At 35.4% G+C, this 27599-nt stretch overlaps 1 protein-coding gene and 1 non-coding gene across 2 annotated transcripts in view; both read left to right on the top strand.

Moving 5' to 3' along the window:
* The first annotated feature begins 208 nt into the window (after positions 1-208).
* Positions 209-27599, top strand: part of Htr2c (5-hydroxytryptamine receptor 2C) — a 355498-nt gene continuing 328107 nt past the window's right edge. The window contains exon 1 of the mRNA XM_055605002.1: positions 209-226. The gene's annotated coding sequence lies outside the window, so the exon portion shown is untranslated. The remainder of the gene's footprint in view (positions 227-27599) is intronic.
* On the top strand, positions 11297-11424 carry LOC129674923 (small nucleolar RNA SNORA35). Its single transcript, XR_008719861.1, has one exon. It is a non-coding gene; the product is annotated as a small nucleolar RNA SNORA35 (small nucleolar RNA).

The raw sequence follows: 27599 nt of genomic DNA, 5'->3' as shown, positions 1-27599 counted from the left end.
GATACTTTATTTTTGAAACTATGAGACTAAAATTGTAATGTGGAGTTCATCATAGTATCCCCACTACAATTTAGCCATGTTTTACCACAGAAAATAGCTTAGATACCTTGATTATAAAACCTTATTTATAGAGTTATGCTTATAATATTTCATCATGTTTACTTTTAGGGTTGTCAACTAATACCTGCAAGCATAGGCCAATGAACACCATCTTTCCAAATTAATTGTAAGTATATTCTTAAGCATGCCCTGGGATTCTTATTTTGAATTAATGTTTAACTATTATATATAAGTGATTACAATCATTTTGAAAACTTAATCATGTACCCAAACTGCTAATACATATGCCATTAATGGCTTACAATATATGGAAAAAATTATTTTAAAACATTTTACTACAACCTTAAACATTCAAGTTGTTTTATCAAATTAAGTGTAATGTAGACACCCTTGCCAAGTTGCAAACCATTATCTCAACTTTGTTGTAAGAAAATATAAAATAAGATTATATAGTGAGAAAATATGGTCAAGGGAGAAATCCATGTTCTTAGTGACAAACTTGTAACAGTGATTTGGAATTAGAAAATCTATTTATCATTTCCTGATGGTAAATTTTAGAAAGAAAAGCTCTTTAAATATTCATCATAGATGAGGCTGGGCATGTATGTCAGTGGTAGAGCACTTGACTGGGAAGTGGAAAGATCTGGGTTCCATCCCTAGTACAAAAAAAAAAAAAAAGAATTTTTATTGTTGTTGTTATTCAATTTCTCAGGACAAGTATAAAGAAATTAAGAACCTTTGTTATAAGTCACAAATTCTCAAAAGTAAAGACAAACTTTCATAAAAGATGAGAAGCTGAGAATGGAAGCTGGCTAAAGTGGTGCATGCCTTTAATCCTAGCACTCAGGAGGCAGAGACAGGTGAATTTCTGAGTTCAAGGTCAACCTGGTTTATAGATTGAGATCTAGGGCTGCAGAGAAAAACTTTATCTCAAAAGAGAGAAAGAGAGAGAGAAAGAGAGAGAGAGAGAAAGAAAAAAAATTAGAAGAAGGAAGAGATGGAGGGAGAATCAGAGAATGGGCAAATCTATATTCTAATTATGTGACTTAATGACTAGATTACAGGTTAAGCAATGTGACATGAGATAACTGCCCAGGGAATTCTCAGTTAACTTTCTCACTGTTCTCACGGTCATATTTATATAGTTAATATCACAAAATGAATTTATAATTATATTTCTGGAGTAAGAATTGATGATTGGAGAAACTAATTCTTTATTATAGGAGTATTTCAATGTGTACTTTTAGTAGCACGCTAATATATAACTATATAAAAAATTAACCAGTGCAAAAAAAATGTAAGTCTATCAAATTTCAAAAGATATTAAGAAGGAAATAAGGTTGATAATGTCTGCTACACACATAAGTAATGATAAAGAAATTAAAGAAAGAAAAAATTAGTGAATTTTTCCAACAAGGCAGATATATAAAAAAATAGTTACATTGAAATCTAACCAATAGTTAAAACAACCAACCTCAAAGTGTTCTGCCAGGTTATTAAGGATATCCTCCTTTAATGTTATGGCAAGCATCGTACTTTCTATATTTAATATATATTAAAAGGCTTCTATTACTCTCTCACTGGTTTTCCATATACTGCAAATATGAATCCTTAGGGGAAAATCAAAGTGTATAAAGTATAAAATTGTGAAGTGCTTCAGCAGAAGAATGTCACCTTAAGTCTATGAAGATTGAAGTGTACCGCAGATGTTTTCATTGTTTTGAGGAAATAGGTTAACATTGATGCACAGGTTAGTTTATACGGTATTCACATAAGATCATCATGTCATGCTGATGACCAGGATTATAAGCATCGTCCAATGATAAAGACTAAGATCAGTCTTACCACAGTGTTATGTCAATCAATTCCAACTTTGCTATCACCATTTTAGTAGTATTATTCTTCCTTTGGTAAGCCATCTTCTCTCTACTTCTATATGCCAAGTATCTACAACTTCACAGTGATTGTTTCCAATTTCTCTCCCCAGCCTGTGAACTCTTTGTGCAAATACCTGGTTTTTAAATCAGCTGTTACAAAAAAAAAAAACCTGATAAGTAAATTTACCTTAAGGTAGCAATAATTGATAGAACTGACAAACTCTATTCCATCCCTCCAAAATTTGAATCCTCCAAGGAGCTCAAAGGCAAACTATGGCTGATATTTTATTTTACTACATGAAGTTTTGGCCTATTTTAATTCTCCAGGAGGCTCACCTTGCAAAGGCGCACCAAAGACATGAAAATCACCACCCTCACACATACTATAAATGGTTGAAGACTAGTGATTTATTGCAATGATATAGCTAATGTTCTTAGTATAGTAACATTCACTGTATATAGAGGAGTACCAAGAGTGCATTTGTAATACCTATATACCTATACATCTTCAAGTTTTTTTTTCCTTTGTCAAGATTGACATAAAGTACACATTCTGAACAAACACTCTACTAACAGGGCTTTTGAGTTTTTGTAACTATTTTAAAATATATAAGAATCAATAATTTTTACAAAGTAAAAGAAGGTTCATATGATTTGCTTCAATTATTCTTCAAAGTTAGTAACAACTTCCCTATAGCTCTACAGAATCTAACACAAAGGTATGATATATATATATATATATATATTCAGGTATACATATGTGATATATGTACATGCATAAATAGATGATATAGGTAATCTCCAAGGTAATGATTTTTGTAGACAACATCTCTTTAAAAAAAAGTGGGCAATTTTCAATTGGACAGCTGTGTTCCTCCTAAACAGGATAAAGTTCGTAATAGTAAGTATTTACAGTAAGCATTGTTTGTTTAATATTGCTTTTTTTTCTCTAACATGATAATAGAACTCAAAGTTCTTTACCTGAATAATGTCATGTAGTGAAGAGCACCAACGCATTAGTGCTATACTTCTAGGGCAAGTTTTGTAATTGTCACTCTTTTAATACATGCATTAAAAATCGAAGAAGTTTCATGTTTTAACCATGTGGCCTTGTGGTGTTACAAATAAAACAAAGTCACTTGATAGACTGTTTGATATGAAATCTCTGATGCTTAACTTTCAGAATTTTTCATTCTGTGTTTACAAGGGTCTTGATAACAATGCAAGAATCATAATATGTGCCAATATTACTTATTTCAATAAGTAATTTCAAAAAGCATTCCATTGTTTTACCATGATGTTGTAATAACTTTTTTTGTTGTTTGCTTTTTTTTTAATTTTTGTTTTTTTATATTAGTTACAGTTTGTTAACTTTGTATCCCTACTGTATCCCACTCCCTCTTTTCCTCCCACCCTCATCTCCTCCCTGCCCCTTTCCAAGTCCACTGGTAAGGGAGAACCTCCTCCCCTTCCATCTGATACTGGTTTATCAGGTGTCTTCAGGACTGGCTGCAAAGTCTTCCTTTGTGGCCTAGCAAGGCTGCTTCTCCCGGGGGGAGTAGGGGGGAGGTCAAAGAGCCTGCCATCGAGTTCATGTCAGAAACAGTTCCCCTTATTAGGGTACCCACTTGGATACTGAGCTACCAAGGGCTACATCTGAGCAGGGGCTCTAGGTTGCATCCATACATGGTCCTTGTTTGGAGAAACAGTCTCATAAAAGACCCCTGTGCCCAGATATATTTGGTCCTTGTGGAACTCTTGTCCTCTCCAGGTCGTATTAACTCTCCCCAGTCTTTTTTCTTTTTTTTTTTTTTTTCTTTTTTTGGTTCCCTGCATAACTTTTTAAAAATATTTACCTTCTTGTATTTCATAAAGTATATTTTTACTTCTCACTCTTCATTTGGCTAAACTAATAAATATATAAGCAAAAAAATGTGAAAGTAGCAAAGACTAAAGTGCTAATCAGTGAAGTATCATTATGTTCTATGTGGGTTACACATTTGTGTCACCAATAAGAACACATTTGTGTCACCAATAAGAACAATATGTGCTCTTATCAGCTTGACAGTATCCTCCATTTCCTTATAATAACTTAATGTTCATAAAACTACATTTATCACTAAAGCTGAGTAGCAGTTATACTGAATACCAATGCAAGCTCAGCTGTCAGAGTATTTTTTTAATTGTTTTGAGTTTTGTTTTGGACATGATATTGCCAGTGATCCCTTGCTGCCCTTAAAATCAAGTTCTTCCCTCCTCATTCCCCTGGTTTCTTTAATTGTATGATGTACACTTCCACATCTGGCAGTTACCTATTTTCTTTTTCACTGTGACAAAATGCCTGAGAGTTTATAGACTACCCGAAAACATGGGACCTTCACATAATTAGAGAGAGGGGATTTCATTTCATTATCACCACATATGAAGCATAAGTGACATTGGGATGAGTGAAGAAATAAATTAACATAAAATCATGTGAAACAAATAATTTTTTAAAGAAATGCAATAAAACACATAAAATATATTATTGTCATTATATTGTTAACTGACTTATTAAAATATGCCTAATTCTACTAATTGCATATTGTCTAATTTATTAGAAAGAAAATAAAAGAGGGATGGAAGGTGGGACTGGGAGGAGATGAAAGAGAGATCTACAAAAGGGATACAAAATGAATAAATTGTAAATAATAATAATGACAATAATAATAAAGAACATAGTGTGCTACATGTAATACAAACTCAATAATCAGTTTCACAATAAGTATAAAAGTTATATAATAAAATAGTAGTATCTCTAGAAGAGAAACACAGAAACAATCAAGTATACTTTTAAAAAATTAACATGCTTTCTAGACCCCTCTTTTTACTGAGGATATACTGGCAGTTGATAGCTGCTTTAAGAGGAAGTGGCTTCTGGGTTACCTCACTTGGGATGATCTTTACTAAGACACACATGGTATTTACTTACTTATAAGTGGATATTAACAATGTAATGTAGGATAAACATACTAAAATGTATAGTCCTAAAGAAGCTAAACAAGAAGGAAGACCAGAGTAAAGAGGCTGAAACCTCACTCAGAAGGGCAAACAGGATAGACACCAGAAGCCAGAGAAGACAGAGAACAGGACAGGAGACAGCACAGAGGGCTTCTGAAAATCTCTACCCATCAGGGTATCAAAGCAGATGCGGAGACTCATAGCCAAACTTTGGGCAGAGTGCAGGGAATCTTATGAAAGGAGGAGATAGAAAGACCTGGAGGGGACAGAAGCTCCACAAGGAGACCAACAGAGCCAAGAAATCTGGGCCCAGGGATCCCTGCAGAGACCAATACTCCAACCAAGGACCATGCATGGAGAAGACCTAACCCCCATGCTCAGATGTAGCCCATAGGCAGCTCAGACTCCTTGTAAGGGGAGCAGGGGCAGTCTCTGGCATGAATTTAGTTGACTGCTCTTTGATCACTTCCCCCTGGTTGGATGGCCTTACTAGTCCACAGAGAAAGAGGATTCAGGCAGTCCTGATGAGACATAATAAGCTAAGGTCATATAATAGGGGAGGAAGTCCTCCTTTATCAATGGACTAGGGAAGGCATAGAGGGGGAGGAGGGAGGGAGGGTGGAACTTGAAGACATGAGGAAAGGGCCTACAGCTAGGATATAAAGTGAATAAATTAATAATAATAATAATTTTCAAAAATTTTTAAAAAATACAAAAATAAAAGCTGATATGCATAAAATTTTAAGTCTGGGTAAGATTTGAGGATTTCGAGTTTGGCATTGTATAATGTTAGTCATAGTAGCTCATGCCTATAATTCTAGGCATTTAGGAGGCTGGGGTTTGAGGATTGCCCGATGTTCAAGGCTAACCTGGATACATGGTTGGGTGAGAGAAGAACAAGCAAACAATCTCAAATTTTCTACCTAACTTTTTACATAATTTGTATTGATTTGATGAACAAAGCCAGAGAAATATATTTCTTGTATTAACTGGGAGAAAAACTAGAATATCCTCAATGAGGAAATTCTTCTCATGTCTTACTTATAACCTACAGCCGCAGGCAAACTTGGATACTCATCTTACAGAATTGCTAAGTAGATCAGGCTTTTATATTATTTTTGTATGCTAAATAGTAATAAAACTCACCATTTGTTATATTTGTGAAAGAACTTTTAACAAGTGTATATAGTAGGTGTTCTGTAAATCTTAAATTCTCTTTAAGCAAGCCAGAGAAACACACCTTGACATCAATTGTCTAAAGTGACCGGGAAATAGAGGAAATTTCATGAGATAGGAAATGGGAAGAAATTTAGAGAGAGAGAAAAAAATTAAGAAATGTATTTAATTATCTATTTGGCACTCTGTTTTTCATATTTCTAAATTTGAGGTTCCTATATGATATCTATGAACTAAATTTCCTCAAAGAAGCTACAGTTACATGGAACATTAAACAAGGTAGACTGGAGGGTGAGATCATTGATGCCAGTGTAATGGCTAATCTAAACCTTTCAGGCATCCTTCTTCACACTTAGTTGAACTCAAAAGATGTGAGATTGACTAGATAACTAAAGAACTTCTTGTTGCCCTATAAATATGTAGAAATATAATTAGAAATATGTTTTTATATAAAAGAAAATGTATGTAATCTAATTAACCTATCTAGAAATTTGAAAACTGTGTACAGTATAGATATATATTTTAGTTTAAGTTAGCCTGTCACAAAAGCTAGCAAGGCTGACAAGATGATCTGAATGTATATATTAGGACCTCACTTATTAATGGATTAGGGGAGGGGCATAGGTAGAAAAGAAGGAGGGAGATGGGTATGGGAAAATACCAGGAGAGGGCCACAGCCAAGATACAAATTGAATAAATTGTAATAAATGATAAAGATAATGAAGTATAATTATATCATTGTCCCCTACCTTTTCTCCCTTCAATCATCTCACCCACTGCTCTTAACCTCATGACTTCTTTCTCTTTCTTTCTTTCTTTTTTTAATTTTTTTCATTTTTTGAGACTGGGTTTCTCTGTGTATTTGATTTTTTTAATTTTTGTTGTTATCTTTCTTTTTTATCTATCTTTTTATATACATATATGTATATATGTGTATACATGCATGTATATATGCATATATACATACACATAAACATATGTATATACATATGTATACATAGTTATACAGATATGTGTTAAATAATATGAAAATACATCATGCTTAGTTCCTCTTGTGTTACTAGTATGTATATGATTTAAAGAATGACTAATTGTTATTAGATAAACAATCCTTAGAGGAGACTAATTCTATTTCTCTCAGCATTCCTTAGTTGCCTGTAGGGATAGATCCTTGTGAGATTTGTTTAGGGGTAGGATCCTGTGAGAATTTTCTCTTCTATATTCTCATGACTGTAGGTGTAGTGTTTGTTCAGCTTTTTGTTTTGTTTTGTTGAGGTATTATAGTTGCAACAAAGGACATTTTTAAAATGACTAAGTCTTTAGTAAACTGGTTATTTAAAACTTATTACTTAAAAAGAAGGATCATGGAAGGCACCATGAGACTAATGTGAGATGAACAAATAGAAGGTAGCTTGTACAGCTACAATGTGTAAAAAGACGTTAAGAACTTAAAATTGAGGATAGAATTGAGCCGGAAATGTGGAAAGGGCAGAAGGAAGTGTATTTCAAAGTGGATGATTGGAGACATGTTTTTTAAGTGGGAGATCATGAAAGGCTTTGGAAGCCAATGAGACATGAAGAAGAAGATGTTCATTAGGGGTCATTAATAATGATAATATGTTTAGCCACTCCCCCAAAGAGAAATTTCTAAAAGTACATAGAAATATAGCACAGATTTCTAATCTGTATCTCATATTTTGGACACTTTGCTAGGTACAGGGATCTATAATGTTTACACACAGAACAGACTTGCCTGGCCACCAGGTGGCTGCATTGCTAGGGTTATTTTCAGGTATTTGGGATCATTGTGGTTACAGTTTTTTCCATAGCACAATTTTTAAAGACTACCTAATGTCTCATTCACTATCTAGACAGTCTTATATATTCGTGCATATGTGGTGTTAAGGATTGGATCCAAGGCCTTGCACATATTAATCAAGTGGCCTACCAATGAGCTTTCCCTTCAGCTTCCTAAACTGGGTTCTTTTCTCACTATTCACCAGTTCAGGGAATTGATTTATATATTAGGTTTCCCAACTGAGCAAATGAAAGTGAACTAATTAATAAGATTTTAATGTAGTTTCCTACATTTTAATTGATGGCCTGTTCTCAGACAAATTTCTTAATGTTATTGCCATCATCTAACATCGAATTTTGGCCTTTAAAAATATTTAATTTCTTTTCCACTGTATAATGACTTTGAATCCCTATGGCACAGTTATAGTTGTGAGACAGAATATTCATGAAATTACAGGAAAGGAAGAGGATAGTCAGGCTCTCTAAAGTCTTCAGAGGAAAGTCAGTGACTATTTGAATAGTAATTATTGGCAAATACAGATCCAGAAGCTCCATTTTCATTATATTTTATGATATTCATGCCATAAGAACATAAAGTTCTCAGTTTATGGTTTTTCAAAAATGTATAAATCCAATAGTGTTAATTTGACTCTTCATATTAATATGCATTAAATTTGCATTAAAACTAAAAGTGATGTAACCTACTTTTGCAAAAAGCAATACATTCCAATTAACACATCAAAGCACCTTTGCTACAGAGAAAATATGTTGTTTATTGCTCTAAATTATTCAGAAGTTTTCACACAATTTGTCATAAACATTTGACTATAAGAAGACTCTGGAACTATTACTTAGTGTTTCTTGATCAAATTGCAGGTTTCTTTTCCTTCTCTTTTTGACTATGATGGTTACAACAAAGAATGATGAGAATAAAATAGCAGGATGATAGTTGGATAATAATACAAAAATATCCTTGAAACAGTTAAAGAGAACTGTTATGCTGTCAGCACTATCGGGATTTAACAACAAAATGTTCAGCAAGGTCTCTGGCCTCTCAAGGTTTTCAGATTTTATTGGAGAGATGAGATCAGTTAACTAGAAAGAAACAATAAAATAATGTGCCCTAAGTAATAGGATTGTGCGTATACAAAATGGTAGAGGACCACTGAAGTCTGCATTTCAGCTGAAGTTTCTTCAGAAAGTTCCCCTATCATTTAGCATGTAGCATCTCCCTATTTTGCAGTTACTTCTTTCATCTCATTAGGCATCTATTTCCTATGTATTCAAGACTTTTGCACGGATACCTATGGTAGGCACTATGTCAATCTTCCTATTTGATCAAAGACTTTTTTGTTATTAAAGTTTTTAATTAAATTTTATTTATTTATATATTATGATTTATTCACTTTGTATCCCCACTGCAGTACCCTCCCTCATCTCCTCCCAGTCCCACCCACCCTCCCTCTTCTTCGCCTATGCCCTTTCTCTAGTCCTCTGATAGGGGAAGACCTCCTCCCCTTCTATCTGACCCTAGCCTGCATCATCTTCCTCAGTGGCTTGGCAAGGTTGCACCTCAATACTGTTTTGTTTTAGAAACAGTGTCTCACTATATAGACAAGGCTGCCTTAGAACTCACACAGAGATCTGCCTAACATTGTTGGGATTAAAGATATATGTCATCAAAATAATTTCTATTTTTTTCTTTAATTTGCCACTCTTTTAGTATTTAAGAGTGGAAAATATCCTTTTGAGAGTCACGTTCTAGTTTGTGTACTTTCATTCCTGAAGTATAGTTGTTTATATACTCTTAGATTAGATCAATATTTATTTTTAAATTGTTTTTGTTTTTCTTATTTGCTTAAACATTTAGTCTCTAGGAAGAAAAACATTTAGTCTCTAGGAAGAAAAAAACAACAATCCTCAGTCTGTGGTTAAAAACACCCTCACAGAGTAAAGAAAATAAATCAAAAAGGGAACATTTCATATTGACTATACTGATAAACATGTAAATGTTTAAAAGAATCAAGTATTTATAGGAAGATGAAACAAGTAGATCTATTATAGATTTCTGGCAAATATACAAATCTGTACAAAATACTTGGGAAAATGTTGGCATTATCTCCTAAAATTGGATGTTCACAGTGCATAATTTTAAATAACAATTTAATTATAACAAGAGAGCCATGGGTGGTGCGAAGATAATAGTGATTCACCACATTAAGGGTTATAATTAATCCCATTCTGTGCACTGAGGCCACACTTGTAGAACTCAGGTGGCTGAGTATCCAAGTAGGGAACATTCAGCATGGCAGAACTACAGGGGATATTGGGTAGGTGTGTTTTGTTTGGTATAGTATTTAATGTTGTGCATGCTTCATAAAAATTTACTAATGAATAGTTGCTGATCTAATGAACCAAATCATGGAGGGTGGGATAATGATTATTTGCTAAAGTAAGCTCCAAGTGGCAAGTTTTCATTTATAACCAATAAGGGAAAAATGAAATATGCTGGAAATGAATTTTGTTCTGTTTTCCTACATTAGGGAGAAAGTGAGGTCTACCCAGGTGCAAGGAAAGATGTATCATTGTCATTAGCACAATTGAAGTACAGGAAATGTTACACAGTTGTAAGTAGTCACCCCACCTTTAAGTCAATATAATCAATGCAATACAAAGAAATTTTTTTTTGAAGGTAGAATTATACAAGGAATGGAAATATATAAAACTACTAACAATAAATAACTTCCTGGTACTGAAGAGGGCACAGCAGTTAAAAGTTCCTGCTGCTTTTCCAAGGGATCTGAGTTAGGTAACTGGCAACCTCCTGTAACTCCAGCTCCAGGGGACAAACAGCCCTCTTCTGGCCTATGGCAGAACTTACACACACACACACACACACACACACACACACACAGAGTTAAAAATAACATTCTTTAAAAAAATGCTTGATAAGTTTTAAAATAAATGTTTCACATGAGATGATTCAAAAAAGCAGACTTCAGTGAGAAGTTTCAGACTTCAGTGAGAGGTATCTATGACAAGAGATATTATTTAGTGGGTACAGCACTGGATGGTACACATTTCCCCTGTAATTCTCATGACAATCAACCATGAAAATATTATTGATCTTATTCAACATATGAAGAAAAAAAAAGACTAAGAGACCTTGGACAAGTTTTCTAAGCTCCTACAACTAGCAGTGACTGTACTGCCACTCTGCACTCAAACTCACCTAAGTTCCAACTAACATTTCTTTCTCCTGAAGTTGACTAGGTCACCCTGCCAAGTGAAAACAGCATTGATTTCTATGTTTCCAGTTTCAGCACCTCCCACAAGCAGCTCCCTCTGCACAGAGGACACGACTATACTAATAGCTTTGCTCTTTGTAGCACTGGCAAGTGACCCATTCGGCTCTCCATTGACCAAGTGGGCATCGAGCAGTGCAAAAGCAAAACCCCCCAAAAGCTGGGAAAGCCACACTGTGGGCTCTTCCCGCATGCAGGTGGGTACATAACTAATGGGTCCTATGACACTTCGTGAACATTTTGAGGGTGTAAAATGCAGGTAGGACCATGAACCCTACTTCTAAGTAAAGATAGCTATATTAGTAAGTTAATAACAAGTATTCAGTGCTATACTTTCTAGGGCAGCATTTTAATCCATGCTAGCTGTGCAGCTTTTAGCAATTTAAATTAACCCTTTTAATAGTCAGAGTTGGACTCCATGAAATACGGTTGATCTTATTGGAATGAATAAAGGTTCTCAAGGAGATTTTATGAAAGCATATATTCATTTAAACTTCTTGACAAAATGCCCATTAAGTGTTGCTGAGAAAAGACAATACATGGTTTTCTTCCTTTAACATGATGAAAAGGGGACTACAATTATCCTTAGAAATGATGGCTCCAATGTATTTTATTTGTTTCAAGAGCTTACTAGATTCCTAACAAACTAGCCTTCCCCAGTTTCTTCACCCTCGAATATGAGCAGAATAATTAGATGTAGGACCTTACTTCTAGGTCCATTGCTGGCATCTTTATAATTTTATGATATGTTCAAATACTCAAATCTCCATCAGCTTCTCCCTCTACCACGTAGTGAGTAATGGCAGATTCTTTAAGAGCAATAAGTTTATCTTCACACACAAGTTAGAACTTACTGTTGCAATGCAGCAGTCTCTTTCATGAAATACAAGCTCAATGAATAATTGTTGATGAATATGTTCATATAACTTATCTGTAAAATCAAAATTTTTTTTGTAAATAGAACTAGATGGAGACACACAATATTGAATGCCATAATACTTTTGTCAACATATAAAACAGAATGATTTATAATCTAGTAAAGATGACTTTGTAAAACATAAATCCTTAATAAGTTCAGTAATTAAAATAAGTAAACTTAAGGGAAATCTCACTTTTTTTTTTTTTAGTGATATAGATAGTAACTACACCTATCTAGAAAGTGGTGTTAAAGTAGGGTCCTCTACCATAAAAGACAGGGATCATAGGTCTATCTTTGGATCAAGCTTATTTTCTGATAATTAAGTCAGTATTGTTAAAGGATGTGCAGAACTTGAATTCATTATATATCACCTTTTGGGAAAGATGATGGTGAAATACATCAATGAAAAATACATAACTATGACAAAAGTTAAATCCTTAATAATAGCTACTTACACTAAATTAAAATAATGTTACCTTTCCCAGATAAATGACAACTATAACCAAGGATTGCTTCTCTTTTCAATATTTCACAGTATAATTTTAAAATACATTGTTCTTTTGTGTGTGTTGTGTATTATAGATCTATCTATATATCTATCACCTATCCATCTATTTATCTACTTATCTACCTATCTATCTATCTATCTATTTATTTATTACAATTTATTCACTTTGTATCCTGGCTATAACCTCTGCCTTCATCTCCATTTCTTCTCAGTCCCATCCTCCCTCCTTCTCCTCCTCTGCCCCTCCCCTAGTCCACTGATAGAGGAGGCCTTCTTCCCCTTGCATCTAAATGTAGCTTATCAGGTCTCATCAGGAATGGCTGCATTGTCTTCCTATGTGGCCTGGTAAGGCTGCATTCCCCCAGGGGGAGGTGATTAAAGAGCCAGACACTAAGTTCATTCCAGAGCGAGCCTCTGCTCCCCTTAATAGGGGACTCACTTGGAGACTCAGTCTATGGGCTACATCTGAGAAGGGGTTTTAAGTCATCTTCATGCATGGTCCTTGGTTGAGGTATATGTCACTGCAGGGGCTCTCGGGCCAGTTCCCACCATTTGCCCGCATATTTCATGATTTTCTTGTTAATTTTTAATTGCTGAGTAGTATTCCATTGTGTAAATGTACCACAATTTCTGTATCCATTAGTCAGTTGAGGAAAACCTGGTTGTTTCCAGATTCTGGCTATTATGAATAGAGCTGTTATGAACATGATTGAGCAAATGACCTTGTTGTATAGCTGAGCATTTTTCTTTAGACTATCATCTTTATTAATGTTTGAGAACAGTGGAATTTTTACCTTTTCAAGTTTGTGAGTAATATGAAGTAAAAGAACACAGACTTTTGCTTATATGGATGTCCCTTCTGAGTTTCCAGATCTGGTCCCTTTGGAAATAAAAGTGGATGTCTTTCTTCCCTACAACTACCAGAAAATAGAGTGCTCACCTGACCCATTAACTTCCTGAATGAATATGTTCAAGTACAGTTTTATTGTTTGCCCTTTACTAGTTTAACTGAGGTATAAGTACTATTTGAATGTCCCCACACAAATATTCCACTCATCACAAGATATGAGAAGTCAGGCTCTTAAATAGATGTAAAAATTTTAATTTCTTAAAATAATATTGTCTTGTACTTGTCTCAGATGTCCATGTGTATATGTGAGACTGTCAAGAAAATGTATTTTCTTCAACAAGTTTTCAAAGGATAACATGCTGTTTTCCTTGTAATTATTTTTGCCTCCCTTTTCTTTCCTGGTAGTCTACTTTAGATTCACTTGGAAGTTTGTGGATAGAAAAGTATGATAATTTAGATAATGTCCTATTGTTAAACCATTTTATAACAAAGACTAGAATGTCTTTGCTATAAATATCTGCCAATATTCGCATGAAGTGTATTTATTATACAATGTGATGTACAAAAGAACCACAATTATTTATCTATGTGGTGCTTCCTTTGTTTCTTCACTCTCTTGGAATCTTGCTGTTTTTGTATTGACTGTTTTTTTTCTTTCAATTTTAATTTTTTCTACATAATTTATTCATTATATATGCCAAGTGAAGCCTCCTCCCTCAACTCTCCCAAGTCCCACCCTCCCTTTCACTTCCCCCCACATCTCTTTTCCCTAGTCCACTGAAAGGGAGAGTTCTCCACTATTGCCCTTCTGCCTATACCTTGTTAAGTGCCATCAAGACTGTGTGGATTCTCTTCCTCCATGCCTTGGTAAGGCCACATCACCAGGACCAAGTGATCAAAGAGCAAGCAACCTAGTTCATGATAGAGGCAGCCCCTGCTCCCCTCACTCAGAGATCCACATGGAGACTGAGCTGCCAATAGGCCATATCTGAGCAAGGGGTCTAGGTCCTCTCCATGCATGGTCCTCTGTTGGTACATCATTCTCTGCAGGACCCCCTGGACTCAGATACTTTAACTTTCTTGGTCTCTTTGTGGGGCTCTTATTATCTCCATGTCCCTCTAACTCCACACCCTTCTTCTTCCATAAGACTCCCTGAGCTCTGCCCAGTTTGGCTGTGAGTCTCTGCATCTGCTTTGATCCCCTGCTGGTTGGATCCTTTCAGAGGACCCTCTATAGTAGGCTCCCATCTTGTTTCCTCTCTTCCACTGCTTCTGGTGTCTAACCTGTTTGCCATTCTGAATGAGGACGTGGAGAAAAGGAAACCTTCTTCCATTGCTGGTAGGAGTACAAACTTGTATAACCACTTTTAAAACCAATCTGACACTTTCTCAGAATATTAGGAATAGTGCTACCCCAAGATCCAGCTATACCACTCCAAGGCATATACCCAAAAAATGCCCCACAACTCAATAAGCACATTTACTTAGCTATGTTCATAGAAGCTTTATTTGTAATAGCCAGAATCTGGAAAGAACCTAGATGTCCTTCAAAGGAGGAATGGATATAGAAATTGTTATACATCTACACAATGAAATACTACTCAGCTATTAAAAACAAGGAAATCATGAAATTTACAGACAAATGGATGCAACTAGAAGAGATCATCCTGAGTGAGGTAACCCAGAAGCAGAAAGATAGGCATGGTATATAGTCACTTATAAGTGGATATTAGCTGTATGATATAGGATAACCATCTACAGATCTAAAGAAACTAAATAGTATGGGAGATGCTAGGTAGTATGTTTAAATCTCATTCAGAATTTTTTTTTCTTTTAATTGTGGTCAAAATAGAAAATTTCATTCTGGAGCAGATAATGAAACTGCCATTGTTCAAGAACTTAAATTTCATTTTCATTCTGTTGAAGGGTATTTTTTAAATCAAATCTCTCATTGTAGCATATTAACAAATTGAATCATGGGTTGGTTCCTCAGAGATATTTGAAACTTTATTATATATTGAACCATTATTATTATTGTTGTGATAATATGTCAGTGCTATCAAAGGAATATTGATCATTTTGTTGTTGGTGGTTCACACAAGGCTACTAGGTTACCGAGGCTAGCCTTGGGTGACTGAATTCAAGACATCTTTCTGCCTCCTCCACATCAGAACTACAGGTACACAAAACTGAAGCCTAATGTTACATTATTTTCAACATGCACAGATTTACTTCATTAAGATGGCTAATTGCATTCTGTCTGTTTATGAAGGTAGGTAGGAGGGTGGAGAGATAAAAAGTTGTTAGGTGGATGGATGGATGTGAGAATGATGGATACATAGTTAAGTAGATAATAGATACACAGACAAAAATATGATAGATTGTGACAGTAGAAAAATATTCATTACTTTTACTTGAATGTACTTGTTTCTCTTATTTATCCCTCCTTAGATTATTCCATAAGAAGTGAAAAATCATAACAAGCATCTTCGTATTTTTAGAAAATTTAAACATAAATGAATTTTTAAACTGTAAAATCAGGCCCTTTGAATATTAGATTGTAATATTTTCTTCATCTAATCTACATAGAAAGACACTGAACTGTATATTTTCTACTGAGAAGGGATTAGAATCAAAGAAACTTTTTTTCACTCTTGACTTTTTTTTTCTTTTTTATTTATTTTTTAATATTAGTTACAGCTTATTAATTTTGTATCCCAGCTGTATCCCACTCCCTCATTCCCTCCCAATCCCATACTCCCTACCTCATCTCCTCCTTGTCACTTCCAAGTCCACTGATAGGGGAGGACATCCTCCCCTTTCATCTGACCCTGGTTTATCAGGTGTTTTCAGAACTAGCTGCAAAGTCCTCCTCTGTGACCTAGCAAGGCTGCTCCTCCCTCGGGGAGGGGGGGAAGTAAAAAAGCTTGCCACTGAGTTCATCTCAGGAATAGTTTCTGTTCCCCTTACTTGGAAACCCACTTGGATACTGAGCTACCATAGGCTACATCTGAGCAGAGGTTCTAGGTTATATCCATACATGGTCCTTGGTTGGAGAAACAGTCTCATAAAAGACCCCTCTTCCCATATATATTTGGTCCTTGTGAAGCTCCTGTCCTCTCCAGGTCATATTAACTCCCCCTTCTTTCTTAGGATTCCCTGCACTCTGCCAAAGGTTTGGTTATGAGTCTTAGTATCTGCTTTGATACACTGCTAAGTAGAGTCTTTGCTCTGTGGTAGGCTCCCGTCCTGTTTCTTGTTTTCTCCTACATCCATTGTCCATCCCATTTGTCTTTCTAAGTGAGGAAATTTGCAGGCAAATGGTACGGCCTTGAAAAGTTTATCCTGAGTGAGGTATCCCAAAAGCAGAAAGACACACATGGTATATACTCACTTATATAGACTTATAAGATAGGGTAAACATATTGAAATTTATACACCTAAAGAATATAACCAAGAAAGAGGACCGGGGTAAAATGATCAAGTCTTTCTTTTTTTTAATTTATTTTTTGGTTGTGTTTAGTTCTATTCTAGGTCTCTGGGCTATCCAGCCTCTGGTTCCTCATCCTCCAGGCAGTGTCAGGCATGGGCTCCCTCTGGTGGCAATGATCATTCATTGGTTGGCCACTCACACAAGTTCTGTACCACATCAGTCAGAACAAATTATAGGTTTTATAATTTATTTTGTGGTTGCGTTGGTGTCCCAATCCCTAAACTGCAAGTCTTGACTACTTACAGGAGATGGCTGGTTCAGTTTCCGTACCCCTGTTTCTGGAGGTCTTAGCTGAAGTCACTCTAGTAGATTTCTGGGAGTTTCAACTGACTTTTTTTTTTTTTAGTTTCTTTTTTTTTTTTAAGTTTTAAATTATTATTATTTATTTATTTATAGCTTATTCACTTTGTATCCATGTTGTAGCCCTCTCCTTCATCTCCTCCTAGTCCTACTCTCCCCATTCCCCTCCACCCCCTGCCCCTCTCCTAGTCCACTCATTGGAATGTCTTCCTCCTATACTATCTGACCCTAGCCTATCATGTCTTAACAATATTGTCAGCATCCTCTTTCTCTATGGCTTACTAAGGCTGCTACCCCCTCAGGGGGAGGTGATCAAAGAGCAGGATTTCAAAATTATATATTTATATTATAATCTCAAGAAATAAGTTTTAAAGGTAAAATATATTTTGTTAAAGTATGAATGACTCCTAAGCAAATCATATCAACATGCAAAAATTCAATAAAATTCCATAATGTACTAAGAGATTTCAGTGTTCTTTATTGTAGATTAACTCACTTTAATATAATAAATAAATTGTAACCAAAATCCCATAGTTGGATGATGAAATGGAATGATTCTAATTGAATGCTGAGAAAAATCCACTAATATTAAAGTTATGATACATTATAGATGTCTGGGATAGTAAGTTTAAACTTATTATCTATAATAATTTCTTTGACTCTAAAAAGTGTCCTTATTTGTATGCAAAATTATATGGCTATTTCTACTCACCTATACAGGCCTAAGTATTGCATGATGATACATAAAGAATTGTAAGCAAATATCCCTTCTCTGAAGAAGTATGAAAAGCATCTTAAAGGTATAAGATATGTACATGAAATCATTACAAAGTATCTCCCTGTGTTTGAAATGAAAATCTTACATTTGTGGTTAGGTCAGTAAGCACTATGCGAATGTAGAGAAGTAATAAAAGGGCATCACTGTTGTGCTAGGCTAGTTTCCTGGAATAGTTCTACTAATGTGTGTTGCATGCATGAAGTTCCATGAACAAACTTTTAGTGATAGAGGTGACTATAGTTTACATCTGAATATATCACTGGAAAAATAGAGCACAGAAAAGACATCTTTGAAATAATACCACAAGAACTCAGAAATTGTGGTCTATCAGCCTGTGTCTGCTACTATCTAAGTTTAAGATGCTGAAGGGACCGTGCTCTTTGGCTTTACTTTGTTTCGTTATATGAGAAATTGAAGTAGAAACATTCATGGAGGTATAACATCATTAATAAGGGCTATATAAATGACCTGTCAAGTTATTATCAAGTTTTCCTCCTTTGATATTTTACAGCAATCATTATTGTCATGCATGTTTCCAATGACGTAGTATTGTAGTCAGTATGAAATTCCACATGTCTCTGTCAAGAAAGAAAGAAAGGAGTGAGAGAGAGAAGAAAGTGGTAGTTAATGTCCTGAAAACAACAAGCATCTGTTGTATTAAATTCATTTTCATTTTTATATACCCTTTATTTCATAATTGGTTAGTAATCATACTCCATTTCTTGTGTTAGTGATGGTACTTACAATAGCAATGGATTCCAATAGAAGATGGCTTTGAATATTTTCATAATGAAAACTGCAATTATTCCACAGGTAGTAATTTAGGCTCCCACCAGCTCAGAGAAATTTTGGTGTATGGTCTCCGTTGTTATTTCTCACAAGTAAAGCCAGTTCCACATTTCCAGTACCACTATGTTTTCAGGAAGACTGCTCTTGTTCCCAGTGTTCACCCAACAGGAGACACCATGCTCCTTGGAGTGCAGGTAGAGCAACTGAACAGCAAGAAACTCTTATCAACTAAATGAAGCTCAGATGACTTCTGTGGATTCAGCTGGTTCAAGGCTGCAAGCCCACTTCCATTGACAAATTTTTCCATTTCAGGGAGTTAGGAAAGTGGTCCTAAACCATCAAAATGGATTATACACCTCTCTTGATATGTATGGATATTCCTCTTTATTAGCTGGAGAAGTTAGAGACAGGTTTAGCTTTAAAACAGTCTGTTTTCATTCACTGTGAATAAAAACACAGTGACTTAACTTGTTTAGTAGTTATTTTGTGTTCTTTTCTGAAAAGGAAAAGGTATATCTGTACCTATTAAGTTTCAAGGTTACTGACTGAGTTGTGTTTAAATTATACATGAGGTCTATTTATTCTTCTCTTTTTAGTAGAAGGTCTTTCAACACAGCCCACAATGGCCTTGTATTTGCTACTCTTCTGCTTTAACCTTCCCAGTGCTAAAATTACAAGTGTGTGTGCCCACTATTTTGTCATTTTAATTTATAAATAAGTGACTCTGGTTAAATAACATCATCACTGATTTTTCTGGATAAATGTATTCATAATATGTAAATAGCTAATGCAAGCCTATTTAACTCCAAAAAAATGTAAATGTAATAGAAAAAATTAACACATTGAACAGAAAGTTGGTCAGTATTAATATCATAATAAAGATTTACATTCATAAATATTTCATTACCAAGAAGCTTACTTTGACAAATATCGGTCAAATGTTTTGTAAATGTAATCCTTGCATGTTATACTTTTAAGGTTATATTTTGTATTTTTGATCATGAATTTAACAGTTTTATCAACACTTTCATTAATGCTTTATAGACATTATGAATGACCTTAATGATTTTTAGTATTTCTTATTTTCCTTTTGTTTTCATAGCTTCATGGTTGAATATCTTTTGTGTACTGATGTTATTATGGAAAGAAAAACAGATAGTTCCTCTTGTTATTTGATCAAATATTTAATTTCTACTTGTACGATAAAAATGTGGAAAAACATTTTAAATGCTATTTATTGATTAAATTGTAAATAGTTTTACTTCCAATTATAAATTCACGAGGAATTTGATTTTTGAAGGAAAACATTATATCCAAAGTCTGAACTCATTTGTGGGGCACCTCTTGACATTTTTTATGGAAGTTTATACTGTCATAGTATCAACACAATCTAAATCTAGGAGGCAAGTGCTCACATGTCCTCCTCCATGTTTATAAAATACATGGAGGAGGCCGTAGTGGCAACTGTCACCATGATTGATTTCATTGGGATAGAAGATTCAACAGCTACTTGAATCTTACAGCAGGAAGACCATTACTTTTAAATTTCTCAGGTACAGCAAAGGAGAAATGTTTTGAAATGTGGACATTTGAAATGAAGGATACTTTTCTCATATCATTTTTTTCACACAACACAATGTAATGTTTAAGCATTGCATTGTCCTTGCACTATGTCAAAGTGATAACTTGTATCTTCGAAAGACAAGAAAATATAGTGATAAAAAAAGTGATACTATATTAGTTGTGTCTCTGACCTGTCAATTTTTTGTACAAGAATAATTATATATGAGAATGTTAACATATGACCATTATGTTTTATAGTCTTCTAATCTTAAATTTTAATGTATTAAGTTCAACCTAGATTGTTTTATGAAACTGTATGACGCTGAAGAAACTGAATTGAATGCTGACAGTTATAGTACTGAAATAATTTCTAGAAAACACAATCATAATTAGCATATAAGTTTATCAATCCTTTATTCAATAAATATTCTATAACAGCTAATATATGCAAAGAAAGTTTTATTCTTTGCTTTGTATTCTGTGCTTAATAGTATTCATTACAGCTTCTAGTAAGAGAGATAGATATATCTGTAATTGGCTGTTGACAAAGCATAGGGGAATAATAAATACTACAGTTGGGTTTTATCACTTTTAACATCTACACTTCAATGTATTTTACCTTCACTATTATTGAAAATGTGAAACAAGGATATCATTAGTCATGACTTTTATGTAGAAATCAGAAGCAACTTCTTATATTACACAGAGTACATGAGAATGGATTACAATGGTGGACAACTAGAAAAAGAACATAAACAACTCCCAGTTACACTATATCATTTACAACATCACAAAAAGAAATGCAGTCATGTTTTGATCTTATGAGACTGAAATCTCGCATCACACAAAAATGTGCTGTAAAATGCTTTCCTCTTTTCTATGTGAAAGTGAATCTGGGTAATATGCTTAAGAGCTGAACTTGTGATAACAAATTATCTATTTTTGAATTATTGAATTTTCATGTATTTTGGATTTAATAGACTATAACGAAATAAGAATGTTTTAAGACTTAAAAGGCTCCACTCATGTAATAAAGACATAAGCATAGTCTTCATATTTAAGCTGCTTGTATTTAGTGGGCAGGATGTTGTGACCACCTTCTCAGGAGCATGGTCTTTCTACCTTACACAAATGAATTCTAGCATCTTTTATTCTAGTGTGCTTTCTCTTTCTCCTTTACAAATTTTGTTGTGTCTGCAGTGTTGACAATGGAACCTGAGGCCTTACATGTATTAGGCAAGCTTCCCACTATTAATCTACATCTCTAGCCCCTGCTACTGTTTACTGCTTAGATTAAATGGTCATTGAGAGTAGTTTTCAGGTCCTCTCCATGCATGGTCCTTGGTTGGAGTATCTGTCTCTGCAAGCCCCCCTGGGCCCAGAATTTTTGGCTCTGTTACTCTCCCTGTAGAATTACTGCCCCCTCTAGATCTTTCTATCTCCCTTTTCTTCCATAAAATTTCCTGCACTCTGCCCTAAGTTTGGCTATGATTCTCAGTATCTCCTTTGATACCCTGATGGGTAGAGTCTTTCAAAGGCTCTCTGTGGTAGGCTCCTGTCCTCTTCCTTGTCTTCTTCTACTTACAATGTATTATCTTGTTTGCCCTTCTGAGTGAGGTTTCAGACTCTTCCCTAGGGTACTCCTTGTTGTTTAGCTTCTTTAGAACTATAGATTTTAGTATGTTTATTCTAAATTATATGGCTAATACTCACTTATAAGTAGGTATATACCATATATGTCTTTCTGCTTCTAGGTTACCTCACTCAGGATGATCTTTTCTAGTTCCCACCATTTAACTGCAAATTTCATCATTTCTTGTTTTTAATTGCTGAGTCGGATTCCATTCTGTAAATGTACCACAATTTCAATATTCATTCTTCATTTCTGGGACGTCTAGGTTGTTTGCAGTTTCTAGCTATTCTGAATAAAGTTGCTAAGAACATAGCTGAACAAATGTCCTTGTTGTAAGGTTTAGTATCTTTCAGATATATCCTCAGGAGTGGTATAACTGGATCATGAGTTAGCACTATTCCTAATTTTCTGAGAAGTCAACAGATTGATTTCCAAAGTGGTTGTACAAGTTTACATTCCCACCAACAATGGAGGAGGGCTCCCTTTTCTTCACAACCTCTCCAGTATGAGTCATCCCTTGAGGTTAAGATTTTAGCCATTACGATGGGTGTGAGGTGGAATCTCAAGGTCGTTTTTATTTGCATTTCTCAGATGATTAATAACATTGAATATTTTTTTTCCTTTTAAGTCTTAAAATTATTTATTTATTTTTTTAATTGCAGTTTATTCACTTTGTATCCCCCCTGTAGCTCCCTCCTTCCTCTCCAAATCCTACCCTCCCTCACCCTTCTCCAACCATGCCCCTCTCCCAGTCCACTGATAGGGGAGGTGCTCCTCCCCTTCCTTCTGATGCTCCTCTATCAGGTCTCATCAGGAGTGGCTGCCTTGTCTTCCTCTGTGGCCTAGTAAGGCTGCTCCCCCTTCAGGGGGAGGTGATCAAAGAGCAGGCCAACCAGTTCATGTCAGAGGCTGTTTCTGACATTAACGCAGTGGCTGCCTCTTTGATCACTCTCCGGAGAGATGCAACCTTGCCAGGCCACAGAGGAAGATGATGCAGCCAGCCCTGATGAGACCTGATGGGGTAGGGTCAGATAGAAAGGTAGTAATTCCTCTCCTATCAGTGGACTAGTGAAGGGGCATAGGATGTGAATTGGGAGGATGAGTGGACCTGGGAGGAGAGAACAGAGGGGGCTACAGAAGGATACAAAGTGAACAAATTTTAATAAATAAAGAAATTATTCAATTAATTTAAAACATTATTTTCATGGATAAATGCATGTCACTGAATAATGTTGACACAAAAAAATTCAAAACAAGTCTCAGATGGTGTTCCTTGACAAGAAAGTGGGTGTGTTTTTGTCCAGACTTTGCATTTGAGAATGGGAAAACATAGCTCCTGTATTGTTGGTGATGCTTCTCCTTCAGTGATCTTGGTTAGTATATTCACACTGAAAAGTTCAGCAACTTGGTGAAATGCTGAAAATGATTTTCAGACTAACTCTAATTCTGGACCTTTTCCCTTCTTATTTGGTTAGATTTTGAAGTAAAGCTAACAACAGCAACAGCAGAATTCCTATCTGGCAAAACTTGGCTGCATGCAAGTTTTAACCTATTTAGGACAAAAAAAAAAAAAAAGAAAGATAATTTTCTTTCAATAATTAGTTTCAGTGCTTTCCTATTTTCCTCACTGAATTATAAATTACTCTCAAAAGCAGAAAAGTGTGACAATATTTTCCAGCAAATAATCATTTTAAAGGGTCATTGAGGAAGAATAGTATGCCATACCATCAGGATGTGGTCTTCAGTGAGGCAGTGATAAAGTAAAGTATAACTTTACAGATAGATTTTAAATGTCCAGTCTGAATTTTTATAGCTTAAGACATATTACTGGATTTTATATAAAAGAAAGAAGAGATCAAAGTAGGTTCAATGTACTTGCTACAAGTCATAAACTTGAAGTTTTCTGAACATTATTTTTATCATTATTTTGCATAGAAGATGTGTGTATATGGGGGCATATGTGCCATGGTATGTATATGGGGTCAAAGAACAACTTTATGTATTTTTATCCTTCTACCTTTTTGCAAATTTAGGGATGAAACTCAGGTCATCATTTGAATACCTCCTTACCCACTGATCCAACTCGCCAGGACAACCATGAGTTTTTAATAAAGTATTTTATGCAATACAGTTTGGAACAGTATAAAAATTAGAACTGATGGTTTAGCTCAGTAGTAGTATATGAGGCCCTAGCCCTAGAGAAAGATGTTTTCAAAAACTTGATTCAGAATCTTACTTTGAAATTATGCCCCATGGTGGTGTGCATGCCTTTAATCTTAAGATGTGGGAGGCATAGCCATGAGGATCTTTGTGAGTTCAAGGCCAGCCTGCTGTAGTGTATACTCCTAGTTCCAGGACATCCGTGGCTACACCTAGAAATCTTGTCTTGAAGAAACAAATAAGACAGAAAGACAGGAAGGAAGAAAGGAAGGAAAGAAGGAAGGAAGGAAGGAAGGAAGGAAGGAAGGAAGGAGGGAAGAGAGAGAAAGAGAGAGGAGAGAAAAAAATAAAGTAGATTATTGTGGGAGTATGATAATATAGAAGTTTGGGGTAGCATTTATTTACAATGCTGAGAAAAGAACATGGAGCATCTGAGTACTGGGCAAGACCTGCTCCACAAACTCAAAGACTAATATTTGACACATAAAATGTACATGTGACATTCAGATTGATAAAAAGATGCAAGTATTTCTATCCATACTTTCATTTAATTTTTGTGTATTTACTCTTAATTTTTATTTTACTTTTTAAAATTAATTATAGTTTAGTCACTTTGTATCCCAGCTGTAGCACATTCCCTCAATCCCTCCCAATCCCACCCTCCCCTCGAATCTCCTCCCATGCCACTCTCCAAGTCCACGGATAAGGGAGGTCTTCCTCCCCTTCCATCTGATCCTATCGGGTCTCATCAGGAATGGCTGCATTGTCTTCCTCTGTAGCCTGGTAAGGCTGCTCCCCCCTCAGAGGGAGGTGATCAAAAAGCCAGCCACTGAGCTCATGTCAGAGACATTCCCAGTTCCCCTTTTGATCTGCCATGGGCTACATTTGTGCAGGGATTCTAGGTTATCTCCATGCATGGTCCTTGATTGGAGTTTCAGTCTCAGAAAAGACTTTTCTGCCCAGATTTCTTGGTTCTGTTGCTCTCCTTGTGGATCTTCTGTCTCTTCCAAGTCTTTCTATCTCCCCATTCTTTCATAAGATTCCCTGCACTCTGCCCAACGTTTGGATATGAGCCTCAGCATCTGCTTTGATACACAGCTGGGTAGAGCCTTTCAGAGGCCTTCTATGGTAGGCTCCTGTCCTATCTCCTGTTTTCTCCCTCTTCCGATGACCATTCTGTTTGCCTTTCAGAGTGAGGATCTATCATCTTAACATAGGTCCTCCTTCTGCCTTAGCTTCTTTAGGTATACAGATTTTAGTATATTTATCCTATATTATATGTTAATATTCACTTCTAAGTGAGTATATACCATGTGTGTCTTTCTGCTTCTGGGATACCTAACTCAGGATGATCTTTTCTAGATCCCAACACTTGTCTGCAAATTTCATATTTTCCTTGTTTTTAATTTCTGAATAGTATTCTACTGTGTACATGGACCACAATTTCTGTATCCATTCCTCAGTTGAGGGGCATCTGGGTTATTTCCAGGTTCTGGCTATTACAAATAAAGTTACTACGAACATGGTTGAGCAAATGTCCTTGTGTACTTGAGCATCTTTTGGATATATGCCTAAGAGCGGTATAGCGGATCTTGAGGAAGCAATATTTCTAATTGAGGAATGGCCAGGTTGATTTCCAAAGTGGTTATACAAGTTTACATTCCCACCAGTAGTGGAGGAGGGTTCCCCTTTCTCCACAACCTCTCCAGCATGTATTGTCACTTGAGTTTTTGATCTTAGCCATTCTGATGGGTGTAAGGTGAAGAAATCTCAGGGTCGTTTTGATTTGTATTTCTCTGATGACTAAAGACGTGGAACATTTCTTTAAGTGTTTCTCTGCCATTCTATATTCCTCTATAGAGAATTCTCTGCTTAGCACTGTACCCCATTTTTTTATTTGGATTGCTTGATTTATTGGTGTTTAACTTAAGTGCTTTATATATTCTGGATATTAGCCTTCTGTCAGACATAGAGTTGGTGAAGATTCTTTCCCAGTCTGTAAGCTGTCATTTCGTTCTGATGACAGTGTCCTTTGGTTTACAGAAGCTTTTCAATGTTATGAGGTCCCATTTATTGATCTTAGAGCCCGTGCTGTTGGTGTTCTCTTCAGGAGATTTTCTCCTGTGCCAATGAGTTCAATGCTCTTCCCCACTTTTACTTCTAACAGATTTAGTGTGTCTGGTTTTATGTTGAGGTCTTTGATTCTCTGGACTTTATATTTTGGGTTGATAAATGTAAATCTATTTGCATTTCTCTACATGTAGACATCCAGTTAGACCAGCACCATTTGTTGAATATGCTGTCTTTTTTCCATTGTATGGTTTTGGCTGCTTTGTCAAAAATCAGGTATCCTTAAGCATATGGGTTTTTTTTGTTTGTTTGTTTTTGTTTTGTTTTTTTTTTTTTGATCTTCTAATCAATTCCATTCATCCACCAATCTGTTTCTATGCCAGTACAATTCAGTTTTTATTACTATTGCTCCATAGTTAAACTTGAGATCAGGGATGGAAATATCTCCAGACAATCTGTTGTTGTACAGGATTGTTTTGGCAATTCTGTTTTTTGTTTGTTTGTTTTGTTTGTTTGTTTCTTTTCCATGTAAAGTTGAGAATCATTGTTTCCAGGTCTGGAAAGAATTGTGTGGGTATTTTGATGAGAGTTGCATTGAACCTGTAAATTGCTTTTGGCAGGATGGCCATTTTCTCTATATTAATCCTACAGATACATTAGCATGAGAAAACTTTCCATTTTCTGATATTTTCTTCAATTTCTTTCTTCAGAAACTGGAAGTTTTTTGTTTTTGTTTTCATTTTTTTTTCAAACAGGTCTTTCACTTGTTTAGTTAGAGTCACACCAAGGTACTTTATGTTATTAGTGGCTATTGTGAAGGGTACAGTTTCCCTAATTTCTTTCTCAGCCCTTTTGTCTTTTGTATACAGGAACGCTACTGATATTTTTTGAGTTATTATTTCTTTTTTTATCCAGCCACTTTTTGAAGGTGTATATCAGTTGATGGTGTTCTCTGGTGGAATTTTTGGGCTGACTAGTGTTACTATCATATCATCTGCAAACAGTGATACTTGACTTCTTCCTTTCCAATTTGTATCCCCTTGATCTCCTTTAGTTCTCTTATTGCTCTAGCCAGGACTTTAAGAACTATGTTGAAGAGATATGGAGAGAATAGGCAGCCTTGTCTTGTCCCTGATTTCAGTTGGATTGATTTAAGTTTCTCTCCATTGAGTTTGATGTTGTCTATAGGCTTGCTGTATATTGCCTTTACTATGTTTAGGTATGTGCCTTATATCCCTGATCTCTCCAAGTCTTTAAACATGAATGGGTGTTGGATTTTGTCAAATGCTTTTTCAGCATCTAAGGAAATGATCATGTGGTT

Source organism: Psammomys obesus, unplaced genomic scaffold, assembly GCF_907164565.1.
Source record: "Psammomys obesus unplaced genomic scaffold, mPsaObe1.curated_primary_1811, whole genome shotgun sequence".
In the NCBI taxonomy this organism is placed as follows: Eukaryota; Metazoa; Chordata; class Mammalia; order Rodentia; family Muridae; genus Psammomys; species Psammomys obesus.
This window is presented reverse-complemented; position numbering and strand designations above follow the sequence as displayed.